Source organism: Brassica napus (genome assembly GCF_020379485.1).
Source record: "Brassica napus cultivar Da-Ae chromosome A2 unlocalized genomic scaffold, Da-Ae chrA02_Random_19, whole genome shotgun sequence".
Taxonomy (NCBI): domain Eukaryota; kingdom Viridiplantae; phylum Streptophyta; class Magnoliopsida; order Brassicales; family Brassicaceae; genus Brassica; species Brassica napus.
In genome coordinates this window covers 1-15,227 of record NW_026013938.1, presented here as the reverse complement: position 1 = coordinate 15,227, position 15,227 = coordinate 1, and the positions used below count along the sequence as shown (strand labels likewise).

General features: G+C 37.3%; 3 pseudogenes; 2 read left to right on the top strand and 1 right to left on the bottom strand.

Annotated features, from left to right (window-relative positions):
- Positions 1-1,276: 1,276 nt before the first annotated feature.
- On the top strand, positions 1,277-3,022 carry LOC125593974 (annotated as a pseudogene).
- A 356-nt stretch (positions 3,023-3,378) lies between these two features.
- On the bottom strand, positions 3,379-12,050 carry LOC125593975 (annotated as a pseudogene).
- A 1,317-nt stretch (positions 12,051-13,367) lies between these two features.
- LOC125593973 lies at positions 13,368-15,201 on the top strand (annotated as a pseudogene).
- The last annotated feature ends 26 nt before the right edge of the window (positions 15,202-15,227 follow it).

Genomic DNA, 15,227 nt, shown 5'->3' with positions numbered 1-15,227 from the left:
AAATGTATATATAGCTAAAAATAAATCCTAACATGCTTATAGATAACTCCTAAAGCATCCTTATCTTTATTTCACACAAATAAATAGATTAGGATTCTCTTTAGCTTGCTCTTCAAGTTTTCACTCTTGCTCTAGTGACTTCAAGCTTATTCCAACAGTATATAAGCATTTCAACTCTTGATACAACGTATATCATAAATAAACTAGCTCGTGTATAAAGTTTGTGCCTTGTTCCTTGGCAGCTAAGATTTTTAATAGATAAGAAAACTTAGAAAAGGGGAACCACCAGTTGTAGTAATTACAGTTTACAGCTTTCTTTAGAAAGTCTCATAAAAAACTCCAAAACTCTTGCTAATACGGCAACAGATAAAAATAAAACAAACAGCGTCTTCTTCTCATCTCCTTTACTTTCATCTTTAAAAAAAAAAAAGGAATTGGAGAGGCTGTGAAAGAGAGCGATACCGAGACAACGAAGGAATCAACAGTTGCGGGTGAAAGAGATTGAGATCGGGATCCACACGACGGAGAGTGGTGAGCTAAACGGATAATGGGATCTCGGCCTCTCGACTGTTACTTCCGTTTCGTCTTCCCCTGTCACTCCAACAACTGCAACTATCTTCCTTGATAGTTATTATTGCTATACACAGAGATTTTGTGAAAGCTTACACCACTCTCTCTCTCTCTCTCTCTCTCTCTCTCTCTCCGGTGGTAAGGTAATCTACATACCCTCTTCATGTTTTCAGATTCGTTTAGTCCATTTTGGGGATTTAGGTTTTGCCTTTATTACTACTTTGTGGTTTTGTGATTCTGATGATGTTCATTGGTTTGGATCCATCGATGATATTTTGAAATTAATAGTACTATTTGCATTGGAACCTCCTCCTGAATCCACACTAGATTTGACCTGGTTATAAAATTTTAGGCACATAAACATGTGTTCTCCTGATTATTAAATCAAATATTATATTAAACTTAATGCTAATTTGTCTAGAGCCCCTAAAATCTGCACTAGGTGTGACGTTTGTGGACATTTAGGATTAGCCCTGGGCATTCGCTTCTAGTTCGGGTCTAGAGGTTTAGCATTCCGTTCGGATATTTAGAGAATTAGGTTCCGGTTGTTCGGTTGTGCTTGTCATATTCTTCTTAGTATATAATGTACATCATCTATATATAAACCAGTTCTGTACTATTTTGTTCGTTTCTCAATTCTCATGGGCGTTCCTGCAGGACTTTGAAAACCCATAACGTTGCAACAAACGCATTGTTTGGGCAGTTTAAGATATTAAATGGGTTCGAGATACGCATCTCACCAGCTCAGCAACGGTCTCTTTGTGTCTGGGGGTAGGCCGGAGCAACCCAAAGAAAAGCCTCCTACGATGAGTCAGTAGCCACGCCTTACACCGGCGGCGATATCAAGAAATCTGGAGAGTTGGGGAAGATTTTGACATTCCCACCGATGGAACCAAGTCAAGGAATCTGGTCCAATCACCGGAGCTTCTTCAAGAAGGCGGGGCAGTCTGGTCCTTTGCCTAATGCAACCGGTCGTTGTCTGGTCTTTTGGCCTCTGCCGCTGGGTCGAGTTCCATGAAGAAAACAAACTCTGGCCCTTTGTCTAAGCACGGGGAGCCTCTAAGAAAACCTCTCGGGCCGCAGTCTGTGGTGGTTGAACAAGTCAAAACTCTGGTTCTATTCCTATGCTTCCCACTACAGGTCTGAAACATCTGGGCCGAACTTCTGGTCCTCTGAACTCATCTGGGGGTCATAGGAAGATCTCTGGTCCTCTAGACTACTCTGGTTCGATGAAGACACATCATTAAGCCTTCCTTGTCCATAACCAGCCGCCGTAACTACACTTGTCCTGAAGTGACTTCTCCTGCATGAAGAGCTTCCCGAAGCCTGTCCTCTGGTGGTTATACTTATATTTGTGATGGGGTTCCTCTCTGGAGGTTCATCCTTGGAGCGGTTCACAAGCAGTTTCCTCATCGTTGTGGCGGCCTTGTTCGCTCTTGTTGCTGCGCTTTTCTTTTGGAATCTTTCTTGTGAAAGACTTGGCGTCACAGATTTCGTTGGTGGTTATCCTGATGCTGATCTTAGAACTGCCAAAAACGGTCAATACGTTAAGGTCACTGGGGTAAGTAGTGTCTAAGCACACACGCATGGATGTACTATGTTTATGACATTGGTTCTTATATTTTTGTTTGCTGTAAAGGTGGTCACATGTGGTAACGTGCCGCTTGAGTCATCGTTCCATAGAGTTCCCAGATGTGTTTACACGTCTACTTGTCTATATGAGTACCGTGGGTGGGGTTCAAAGCCAGCCAATGCTCACACCGCCGCTTCACTTGGGACTGAGATCAGCAGAGGTTTGATGATATTTCGTTTGAGAGAAAAAAATGTTAATCTTTCTATGTGGAAATGTCTCTAAACTTTGCATCTACAATACATGGCAGAGGCATGTGGTAGACTTCTACATTTCTGATTCCAGTCTGGTCTGAGAGCATTGGTGAAAAGCGGAAACGGTGCGAAGGTAACACCTATTGTTGATGACTCTGTTGTCATCGATTTCAAGCCAGGAAACGAGCAGGCGTCTCCAGATTTCGTAAGGTGGTTGGGTCAGAAGAATCTATCTAATGATGAAAGAGTGATGCGGCTTAAAGAAGGTATGCAAAAACTCAGCTTGTGTCACCTTGTGTTAAAAGACTGTTGGTCTATGTTGATTCTTGTTTTAATTTGCAGATATATCAAAGAAGGAAGCACAGTAAGTGTAATTGGAGTGTGTGCAGAGGAACGAAAGCGTGTAATGATAGTCCCAACGACAGAGCCATTAGCTGCTGGTTGGCAATGGAGCAAGTGCACGTTCCCTGCAAGTCTTGAAGGCATTGTTTTGAGATGTGAAGATTCATCCAATGTAGACGCAATTCCCGTCTAGTGCGGTTAGTAGTAAGTCTTTCTTCTTGTTCTTCTTCCACGGTTGGTTCACTTCGGCTTCATAAAATATTTTTCATGAAATCTGAATTGTGTTCTTTGTTGTGGCTTTTCACTCGCTCTGCTGAGATGATTCCTTTGGTTTGTGGTTTTATGGTAGTTTTTTTTTGCCTCTAAATATTTGTTATTACATTAGGATGATGGATATTTGATTTACTTGGTTTGTGTTTGGTTGTAAATGCTAAAGCTATTTTAGTTTTTTTACTCGGGTCCTAATACAATGGCCTTTATCTATTTCGTTGGAATGCAACTAGTGAATGTATTGTTATTTGGATGAACGAGTCTTGACCCTATTAGTTAATGAAACAATCATTCAGAGAGATTACAACTCGTGTCCCATAAAACACGTTTTTATCATAATGATAAAGAACCAACAAAAGATAAGACTCACCAAAGGTAATGTTATTTGGATGAATGAGATCTTTTCGCCCTCGACTGCGCATCATTCGCCGCTTGCGTAAAGACGGGTCCATTCCTTAGCTGCGCAGATTAGTTCACAAGGATGATGTGAGATACCAACGCATGGGTTTAGAAAGACGTGAGTTAAAAGTTCAGAACTCATGGTTTCAAATCTACAATACCTGTCTCCCACAGCTTCGGCCTCACCTCATACTCTTCCAGTGCTTAGCGATGTTCTCAGACAAGGGATCATCAGGGTTGGGTGCACTCAGAAGAGCTTGAATACTGTTTTTGAAGGACAACACACCAATAGAATAAGAAAGAAAGCCATGCCTCAAGAAACCTATTGTGGCAGGAGAGAATCAACTCATACGTACCTTAAGAGCACTGTTCGTATTTGTAAAGCAGGGCTCCATTTGTCTTTCAGAATATCAAGACAGATTTTCCAAGCTGTACGCGCATAAAAGAGACAAGTTTAGGAACATGGTTTTGATTTGTGAATGGTGGTACATAGGTGAGGGGGAGTTAAGAGGAGACCTTATCAAGTTAGGATGGTATATTGGTGAGAAACCTACTAACCTGTTCCAAACCAATATCATAAACAGGGCCCACGAGTACTAAAGTAATGAGAAAAACGCAAATCTCTATACAAACTATTCCACTCGAATCCAATGTTAGTAATATACCTTTTTAACAAAAGGAAACAATGACAAGAATGTGACATTGCATTCAAGCCACCATCGGAGGCGATGAATGGCTAACTTTCATAACATGACTTGGAAAGAAAAAAAAAGAAACTCCGAACGAAGCAAGTTAGTTATACCTTGGGAGCAGCCATAGGGTATTCTTCAGGCAAAAAGAGCTCCAACTTGAAAACTCCTCCTACACAATGGAATCAGGTTGAAGCAAATGATTGGCATATATGATGATGACCCAGTACAAGTTTATTAACTTTAATTTAAACAAAGAGAAGGATGAAGATGGGGTGCCTTCATAAGGTGATTGAGAAGGACCAAGAACCATAACGTGTGAAGTAACGCATGTTCTCCTCAGATGGAGATGCACTTATTACCCGGAGCTGCACCAACATTTCAATTCATCACATTTTCAGGATCAAAACCTCAATTTTCTAAGCTCAAAAAAATCAAAACACTATGGCACGAATCAAAAAGAGCTTACCGGGTTCACTGAGCAGACGTTGCGTTTCCTATCACATCACAATTGAAATTACGAATTACGAATTAGAAAACAACTTCAAGAACAAGATCGGAGCGAGATTGGAAGACAAACCTTGATGATTCTTCGGGGGAGGATTACTGTGTGGCCATTATCGCTCGCTCGCTCGATCGATTCGGGTTTTTTTGGGAGAGAGAAGATCCGCACGCTGAGAATCGAGAACACTTGGTCGTCGTCGTCGTCTTTGGTCGAATCTGAAGTGGTCCTCAATGCAAAAAAAAACTAATAGTTTATTGCACATTTTCCTGAACATTTAGATATTACTGGTGTCCCTTAAGTTTCATATATTATCAATGTATCCCGTTTTTAGCATTATTGTTTTCAGACAGACAGAACCGACCCTACGTTTGTTTTATCAATGACATTCCCTCTCTATTATTATTATTTTTATTACAAATGTTCTTCAAAGTAGACCTGACACTTTTATCCAGATCGGAAAACCCAAATCAGAACCGATCCGAAAATACTCGATCCGAAACTGAATCAAAAATTTACAAGTACATATTGGATCCAAATTTATCTACCCGAAAAAAATAGATTTGAATAGACCTGATCCAATAAAAGCCGATTCATATCGATTACAAACATGAATACCCAAAACTATGATTTTTTGTGTTCACTTTTTTATATTTTATTTTATAATTAGTTGAAATATTTTTTGTTAACAATATTTGTTATTATTTTTGTAGCATTTTCAAGTAATACTAAATTTTACATGTAAATTTAAAGTTGAAAAATGTTTTTCTTTTAAGTATAATAGTTTGTTATTTTGTAAAATATTTTAGATATATATATATATATATATATATATATGATAGATTTCGACTCTAAAATTGGATATTTGTGTTCTTTTCAATCCTAAATATCTGAATCTGATACAAACTCAAAATATTACCTGTATTTTAATTATAGTTTAAAACCGATCTAACCCGAAGAAGAACAAAAAAATTTATAAGTACCTATTAAGTCCAAATGTCTAGGACCTGAATCAAACCGGTCCGAACCCGACTTGAAAACCTGAACGTGCAGGCCTGCCTCAAAGTGTGCTTGGAGGCTTTGCTTTGACCTGAGATGAGAACCCCTTCTGCAGGCTGTTGAAGTCGAACTTGCACGCCTTGTGTGCAAGCATATTGAGATTTTGAGTGTGAAGCATTTACTGGGCCGTATCTGACAGTGGACAAGGCCCAAATTTGGTGAGCGATTTGCAAGCCTAGTGTGAACGAGATTGCAAGTGTTTGGGCTTTTCCTACAAAGAGGCGTTGAGTGAGGAAGAAAATGTTAGACTCTGCTCTCTTCTCGGAACACTCATCAAAGAAGTCGACACGCTACTTCTATTTGTTACATCAAGTATTAGAGTTCTCGAGAAAATTTGATCAGAAAAAAAAAAAAAAGTTCTCGAGAAAATTTTCAGTGAGCGTTCTTTTATTCACTATAAAAGTTGAGCTATATATATTACATAGTATTGTTTACAGTCGATCCATTTATATTGTTTTCCCTATATAAGCATTTAATGCTTTACATTAATAACTAGACAATTTCATTATGTTAGTTAATGATTTGATTTGATTGCCGTGGGACCACCTCTATGCATATGACTGATTTCTCTGTGTTTCCTTTGTTGTTCTCATTTGAATATCTGTAAAAACATAAATGTAATACTATAGTTTTTTCAGTGAATTCAGAAGAGTCAAAATCTAGTAGAGTAGGTAGTAGTGGCCTTTACTATAAAAATAAGAGAATCCACCAAAAGTTAAGCTTTCATTTATGAGTCAATTGCACAGAAAATAGTAGATAAAACAAAAGAAAATTATTCAAATAACTATTGGATAATTCACCCAGTTTATTTATTAGTATTTTTGTCACAATTTCACCCAGATTACTATATGTAATCTTCTAATATGATTGGTCATTGCCTCAGTAGCAAATTTGAAGGGAAAAAAATCCTTAGATTTTAATAAAAATAGAAAAAAATCTGTAGATGAGGAAAGCTACAATAAGTAAATAAATGCACTCGTCCTTTTGCGGATCTTTGGGACTGGGACCTGCAGATTTATCTGGTCGGTCCTAAATTGAGAGAATCGTATTTATTTGGGAACTGGGCGTAAAGCAAGGTCATTTGGGCTTTGTCATACTGGTCTATCACTTTGTAGATCCATCATTATTCATATATCTAAGAAAGTTCTTTCTAAAATCAATGGAGTTGTAACTTTATGTTCTACTCGATTTGAATGGTGCTTAGAATCTACCTTCAGTGGTTATGTTAATTCTATACCATCGATTTGATTTTTCGAATTAGTCTATTTTAATTTAGCGTAAGCTCATATTGTCAAAAAAAGAACAAGGCATTTTTCCTGTCTCTCTCATTGTCTCTGTTATAGAAAGGATATTGATGAATATGTCATTGATTTGTGACTTCATATCTATCTTTGGGGTCGGGTTCGGGTTCGAGCAGTTTATAGTTTTTTTCATCTTAGTTTCACCAATACTTTTGGTAATTAATTATGTTGTATAGTCTATTTGTCTACGTTGGACTGGACAGTTTTTTTCTATGGATTAATGATTTTTAGATGCATAAGTAAATTTACAGTCAAGCATTTATACAATGGGTTGCTATGGTATTACCTGAATATGTTACTGAATTTCTATAGGTTTGCAAAATCTATGCGTAACACAGACAAATTAGTGTTTGTGCTAATTGTCCTTCCATTATTATTGTTTTCTTTTGTTACACATAATAGGGCGGCAATATTCTATTGATGACAATGATTGCTAAGCTGAATGGAAACATAATTATAATTCTAATGGCATCGAAAATTAAAATAAAGTAAATAGTTAACAATAGTTAAATGCTAATCGTACAGATTAAAGGATTGAGAAGATTAGCTGATAGGTCTACCTATAGAAAAAAGAAAGAACTAAAGCATTCTCGTGGGTCTTATCTCCTGTCTCCCTCATCTATCACTAATTAATTAACCTGATATTCCAAAAACATCATTAACATAATTTGCATTTTACGTTGTTAATTCATATATACATCTATGTTCTACGTTTGTTTGGTCTGAAATAATATCATTCACTTTATGTTTAAATTAAGATTTATTTGATGTTGATTATTTATAGAAAACATTATATTTTGCTGAAAAAAAATAGTATATAACTCTAGCTTTTAAAGCCTTTTACCCTTGTTGATTTGATGCTACGTTGTGTATCCGTGTATATAATATATAGTCCATCAAATAATTTACATGAGAATATAATAAGACTCTTCTAACTAGTGTAGAAATTTTTCTAAAGTTCTCCCCCACTAGCATTGACATAGTTGCTCTAGATTCCTCTCTCTCCTCCTTCGAAGACCTAAAAGACAAAAAAGAGAAAAAATGATGTAGTGATCATCATAGATCGAGAAAACAACAAGAGCCGATCAAATCCATGGCTAGTCCTAGCAACAAAGGCACAAAGACATCGCCGAAGAGTCACCGTCTCAATCTCAGCCGCAACAACCACATCACCTCCTAACCCGCCAGCGTTAAGCCGTACGAGTCACAGAAAAGAGAGACTGGAACACCTTTTGTCAATACCTTCGTAACGCAGCCCCACGGTTCACGTCTCCACCGTGTGCTCAAACCACATCCTAGACTTTCTCCAATTTTTTATCTCTTGACCAGTTTGGAAAGACAAAGGTTCATGCACATGGATGCGTGTTCTCGGACAAGTTGAGCCTCGGGACAGTGTAAACTGTCCTTTAAAGCAAGCGTGGGGGAGTTAGATGCTTTGATCGGACGGCTGAGAGCAGCCTATGAGGAGAACGGAGGGTTGCCGGAGAGAAACCCGTTTGCCGGCGGTGGGAATGGAATTGGTTTTTTCTTAAAGAAGTGAGAGATTCACAGGCGAAGGCAAGAGGAGTCCCTTACAAGAAAGGAAGAAGAAGACGAAGAAGAGGAATCCTATAAGGAGTGATCATGATGTTGAAGATGGTACTGCAGGGACTAGTAGCTCCAACTTGCCATCTTAGCAAGCAAAAAAAAACTATTAATAAAAATGTGGAATTATTAATGGTAAGCATTTATATCACCTTATATTTAATATCTAGTATTAGTTTTCAATTAAGTTATCACGTTTCTATCTGCAATTCTACATATGTATTTGAAATAGATCTCAACAGTAAGCTTGCAGACTTTAGTTTACACACAAGCCATATATACTAAATGAACATGACTAAAGCTTAAGCTAATATCATTTATATACTAACATGAAGCTAATATCATTTATATACAACATGTGAATTGCCTGAAATTTGTTTACACATAAATACTTAGTGATAATAAACTATTAATCAAAGATATAACATGTGAATGATGTGGCGTATATTTTGTTCATTTTTACTACATGGGAAACCCTAGAGAGTATGCACACACATACGCGAGAAACCCTAGCTAGGCTCGGCTTCGGTAGGTGTAGTGTAAGCTTGTATTTATGATATGAACGTATTCATACATACATCTGTTCCAGCAATCTAATTATCAAATGAAGTACCATTTACATATTTGATGGCTTGTTCTTGGTAATTTAGTTTCTTGTGGTGGGTTCTTTGTTCGGTTCATAAATGTGTGAGTTTCTCATTATGTATTTATAAAGATATAGGAATTAAATTAAAGATATGGTAAACGTATATCTTATATATGATTTATAGACTTCTTTTGTTGACAGTGATATGTAGTATGCTTTTTTGGTACTAAACATGTATATACGCAGTATGCTTCTGTTATATGTTAAGTGATATAGAAAAAAGAGCCACGTGCATGGATTAAGGCGCTTCAAAGTAGACTAAACAGGAGCCTAAAAATCAGATATGATCATATGTAGACTTCTTGTTTGATCAGATTCGTGTGAAACAGGAATAGGAATGAACTTGATGCATTTTCTTAAGATGGAATTATCTTCTGTATCAATCATTAATTTTGAGTTAATTTTCTAATAGTAATTAAGAGCTAAACAATTAATTTTGAGTTAATTGTCTAATAGTAAGAGCTAAACAATTTCTTCATAATAGGACTTGAGTTGACGGTACTCTTGGTTCCAGGAGAAATTTCCAAGAGATAAATAAGGCTTGGTCTCTTGTGCTTACAATGCATTCCTGATTGTTGAGCTGTATTTGTCTGATTTAATCGTATATATAGAGAAGCTTGATATGACCAAATATTGATTCTTCTGTATTAATTTATATATCTTGATTTGACATTGGAGTCACTTGATCATTGCAGGATAGATGTTTGCATTAAGCTACTACCAAAATTATTCAGCGACTTAACATCACAAATGAACTATTGAAAAAAACCTATATATTGTCCATGACCACCAACGTAATACATACTGGATTTCTGACGGCTATATATATTATTGATGACATTTTGAAACTCGACTACAACACTATAGGCAAGTCATTCACAAGTTCTGTCCGTTTACTAAATATGGAGGGAGTACGTATTAAGATAAAAAAGTTAACTAAGATCTTGAATTTTTTACCAAACTATTGACTTGTGAAGTTTCGTAACACAATTCGCTTACTTGGGCCAACTCTAATAATCTCCACACTCTAATAATCTCCATATCGCTTATTAAGGGATATGTATCCCACATTGGAAATCAATGGGACATTAAGTAATATATAAAGGGTTAGGCCAATCCACTAATTGCCAATTGGTTTTGAGTTGGAAAGCCCATAATAAACCCGAATTCTAACATGGTATCAGAGCCAGGTTCGTTCTATTAAGTTAAACCCCTAATTAATATTAACCCTACCGACCGGGTATATAGGTCGTAATTGACTCGCTCGACCGAGTATAACTGTCTTAAGAAGTTTCCGAGATTTCTGGCCGATAAGAGCCATCATCTCGAGAGGGGTATTAAGGGATATGTATCCCACATTGGAAAATCAATGGGACATTAAGTAATATATAAAGGGTTAGGGCCAATCCACTAATTGCCAATTGGTTTTGAGTTGGAAGCCCATAATAAACCCGATTCTAACACTGCTCACCACATCCAAACCATGTCCTGGAAAACACTCATCACTTGTTGTTCAAGAACAACATCTAACAAATCATCTTTGAAAAACGGAGGGCTACTAGTAGAAAACTGATCCGTGTTTCGAACGGAGACTACAATCCCTTTTTATATTCACAGAACAGGAGCTGAAGCAAGCAACCAAAGACTACGACCAAGATCTCGTCTGTCTTGTCGACGACAACTATAAATTGTTTCGAGTTCTTGAGAACAGAGGAGCCGTGCTAATCAAGAAAACGAATGAACACGAAGAGCTCGTGGAGTATTGTATAAGGGAAATCGCTGTTGCTGCATACGTCAGCTCGAACATGAATCTGGTGAAGCTTCTTGGTTGTTGCTTGGAGAGCAAAGGTACCGATTATTGTTTTTGAATACGTTAGAGCATCTCCAACCATTGCTATTTTCACCTCTACAATAGCATTTAGAGGTAAAATTGCTCCAACCTACCTCTATTTTTCCTCTATAATAGAAATTTTTATTTTTCCTCTTTATAGAGGAAGAAAATAGCATTCCTCTCTTTTTTACTCTACATTTAGAGATTGCTATTTTAGAGAAATATATTGGACCATATCTCATCTCTATTATAGAGTTCCTCTATTTTAGATTTGAAAATAGCAAATACATTGGAGATGTCTTAGTGGGAACCTATCTGATTACTTGCATAACAAGAAAGGGGTTATCCCATGGAGACAGAGGATTCGCATCGCTGCTCAGGTTGCAGACGCGATTGCTATCTCCACTTAGGTAAACCACGACCTCTGATTCACAGACACGTGAAAACAGAGAAGTTTTGCTCGATGATAACTTGAACGGCAAGTTATTCGATTTCCGACTGTCTCTAGAAGTTCCAGAAGGTGAGACTTCTGTACAAGCATTAGTTGAAGGAACAATAGGGTTTCTAGCTTCAGAATCAGTAGTCACAGAAAGATTCAACGAGCAGACGGATGTTTTCGCCTTTGGTGCTACATTAATCGCGAGTTTTGACTGGGAGGGAGCCTCATAATGTGTTCATTGGAGCATCTGATTACATGACTAACCCTGACACTACTCCAGTTGCAGAGTCGTCTCTCATATCTGTTTCTTCGCCGAAACGAATAGATTTTTGATGTTCTTGAAGGCCAATCTGATAAGGGACGGGAAGGATAATGCTTAGAGGCTAGTGCAGAGCTCGCTGCTAGCTGTGTGTGGGATATTGCCAGAGAGGGCCTACGATTGAAGAAGTAGCTAAGAAGCTGAAGCACATTCAGAACATGTAAAAGTAAGACATATTGTTGATTTTTTTGGTTGTTGATTTTTTTTTTTTTTGACATCAACTTAAAATAGATTCATACAGATTCTGAACACCAAATTGGGGGTTCCACATCCATGTGGATGACAAAAAACGACAGCTGTTTTTAACACTGCGTGCTAGGAAAGTTGTCTAAAAATCAGTTCAAAAAAAAGTAGTCTAAATAAAGTAACGGGGTAAAGTAAGTAAACTTGGGTGAAAGTCCTATTATGTAGAGTTGAATGGTGAAAAAATAGAAAATAGTATATACTTCTTCCGTTTCAAAAAATTACATATTCTAAAAAAAATTTTGCTTAAAAATTTAAAAAGATGTATTTTTTTTTTATTTTTCAATGTATTTTTTGTCAACTAATAATGAAATATATGAACTTCAAGAATATTAATTGCATTTCTTGAAGTTTTATTGGTTTGGAAATATAGAAAATATAAAATTCCAAAAAACTATGCATAAACAACTAAGATTTTTAATGTTTTATTAATAAATTTTAAAATCATAAAACATGTATTATTTTGAAACATATGGAGTATTTTACAATATTCTACCGAAGTAAACAAAAAATATTTGACCGCCTCGCCTGAACCAGAAAACTGGCCTACGTTTCGGATACTTTTTTCAGCGGGCTATGTATTATTGGTTTGGGTGAGTTATATTCAGTAGTAGCGGTCTGGGAGAAAAGCGGGGGAAGCCTTGCTTCCGGCGCTTCCGGTTCCCAATATAAATAAAATGTCGACCTTTATTTCTTAAAATCTTCATTAGTCTAGGTGGCAAAGCAATCATAGTATGTCTATTATGTGTATTCTGATCTTCGGTACATTAGCTTTGTAACAATCTTTTTTCCTCAAATTATTCCGGCCCAAATGTTTTTTACTAGTTTAAGGGTCGGACCTGTTTTATTCAACAACAATTCTATCCAAGTAAACCGAAAATACGATTCAATTTGATGTTTAGTTTAATTCGGCTTTCTAAACTTTTCTGAAATAACCAAATTTTGGGTTTCAGCTATATTTCGATTTATTTTCTAGAAAAACTCAAAATATTTTGGTTAAATTTGGTTATTTTAATTAGTTCAGTTGTTTTGATTAATTTCAGATATTTCAAATACTATTAACTTTTATAATTTTGAAAACTGAATCAAAACCTAAAACAAAAAAGTTCTGTTCGGTTCAATCTGCACGCTTACAGAGAACTATGGTAAACATGTTACAAGTTTATAGTTCATTACCTAAATTGTTCAAAACAGAGATTTAGGGGGCTATTAATAAAAAGTAAAAGTATATGGTTTAACTAGTTACAAAGCATAGAAATAGATTGAAGACTTATAAAGCAAAAGTTGAGGCGTTACAATGCAATAAACAGCAAATTGTTAAACAAAAGGAGTATTTGTTGCTTGCTGTAACGAAAAAAAAAAGTGAAACTCGCCGGAAAACAAAGTATGAACGTTTACGACGACGAGTCACTGAAGCAGGAGGTAATCTACCTCCACTCCCTCTGGCACCAAGGCCCTCCCACCCGAAACCCGATCCACGACCCGGTTCAGAGATCCAGGCCCAATTACATCCCTCCGGCGGATTTTCAGCTTCTCTCTCGCTACGGAGCCAACCCTATTCACCCCCAACCTCCCCTCAGCAACAAGCGCTCCAGACCCGGGTCGGATCGTGAATGGCCCGTGAAGGAGCTGCCCGTTATCCTCCACGGGCTGGCCCGAAGCCAAGCCGTGCAAAAAGGCGCGACCTTTATCAGATTCGAGAGAAAGCGAAGCTCGCCGTGAGTCAGATTCAGAGAGACACCCACCGCGCTTGCCGCGAGTTTTTCGGCAAGAGAGCAGCAAATCTGGTGAAGAATCGGATGCTGATGATGGAGGAGGAGGAGGAGGAGGAGACGAGCGTTCAGTTTCTGTCGAGGCTGTTCGAGGAGAACGCGAAGCTGAAGGAGAGTTTACGAGAAGAACACTGTGCATGGAGAAGTGTGGGTGTCTCGTCTGTGGTGGGAGCGGGGAGAAGAGTGTGAGGAAGTTTAAGAACTGTTTGGCTTTGGTTCAGCATTCGCTTGCTATTCACAAGACTATGAGGAATCAGCATAGGGCTCTTGCGCAGGTGTGTGCAATGTTCTTGGATGGGATGTTAACAATCCTGTTGCTTCCAGCCAAAAAGACTCTCAGGTTAGATCTATTACCTTGAAAAGAAGTTAGCATTTGCAACTGTTACAATGATTTGGTTTGTGTTTATTATGGTTAAAGATGGCTTCTAAGTGTATTCTGTGTTGTAACAAAAGCTTATCATATCCTTTGGTTGCTTTTGATAGTTTAGATAATGTTCTAGAAATCGCTAATTAGGCGCTAGAACTAGCCACTAGTCGGATTATTCGAGATGAATCATATAATTTGGTAGCTTTGAATAGTTTTGATAATGTTCTAGAAATCGTTAGGTGGTAACTAACTAAGCGCTAGAAACTAGCTACTAATCAAATTATTAGGGGACCTAGCCGAGGCCTAGGAGTTGTTAACATATATTTATTAAGATTATTAGTTTTTTTTGTGTCTAATAATATATCTATTATTTTGTTGAATTATAAAAATCAAATATACAAAAAAGAAATTAGACAAATTTATGGATTTGTACTAATTTACTTAACATTATTATTGCCTTGATTAAAAACAGATTTAGAGACAATTTTCAAACCGATTTAGAATGGTTTAAAACGATTTGAATAACATAAATCCGATTTTAAGGAAAAAGTTGGGTTTTTGATCATTTAGAAGAAAATGCTTTTTTCTTTTCCTTCTCAGACATTAGGGGTAGAGGCTGTGGAAGGTGCTACTGAGCTGCCTCCAGACCTAAATAGCTTCAGGAGAAACAACTTGTGATGTCTGCTGAGGAACAGGCAAAGGCTGTTGTGTTACAAATGCAGCAGAATGCATCAGAAGCTTTGAAAGGCATTTCTGTCAAGGATACTACTGGTTCAGTAGAGAATGGTGATGAAACAAAGTTCCGAGGAGTTGGAGTCAATATCACGACTTCTTCTCAGAGAACGTTGAGCTGAAAAGTTACTACGAGAAAACTCTGAAGGTGGACACTTTGTCTGCCTTAGGTGTTGTGCTGCGACTGATAAGAAGATGTTAAAGAGGTTCAAGCACTGTCATGGACTTGTTCTTGCACTCTACTAAAAAAACCCCGAAAATCGCAATAAGAGCTCACAAGGCTTTTGCTCGGTTTGTTATGGGACTGCTTGGGTGGGGAGTTTTGATCATCTTCACGT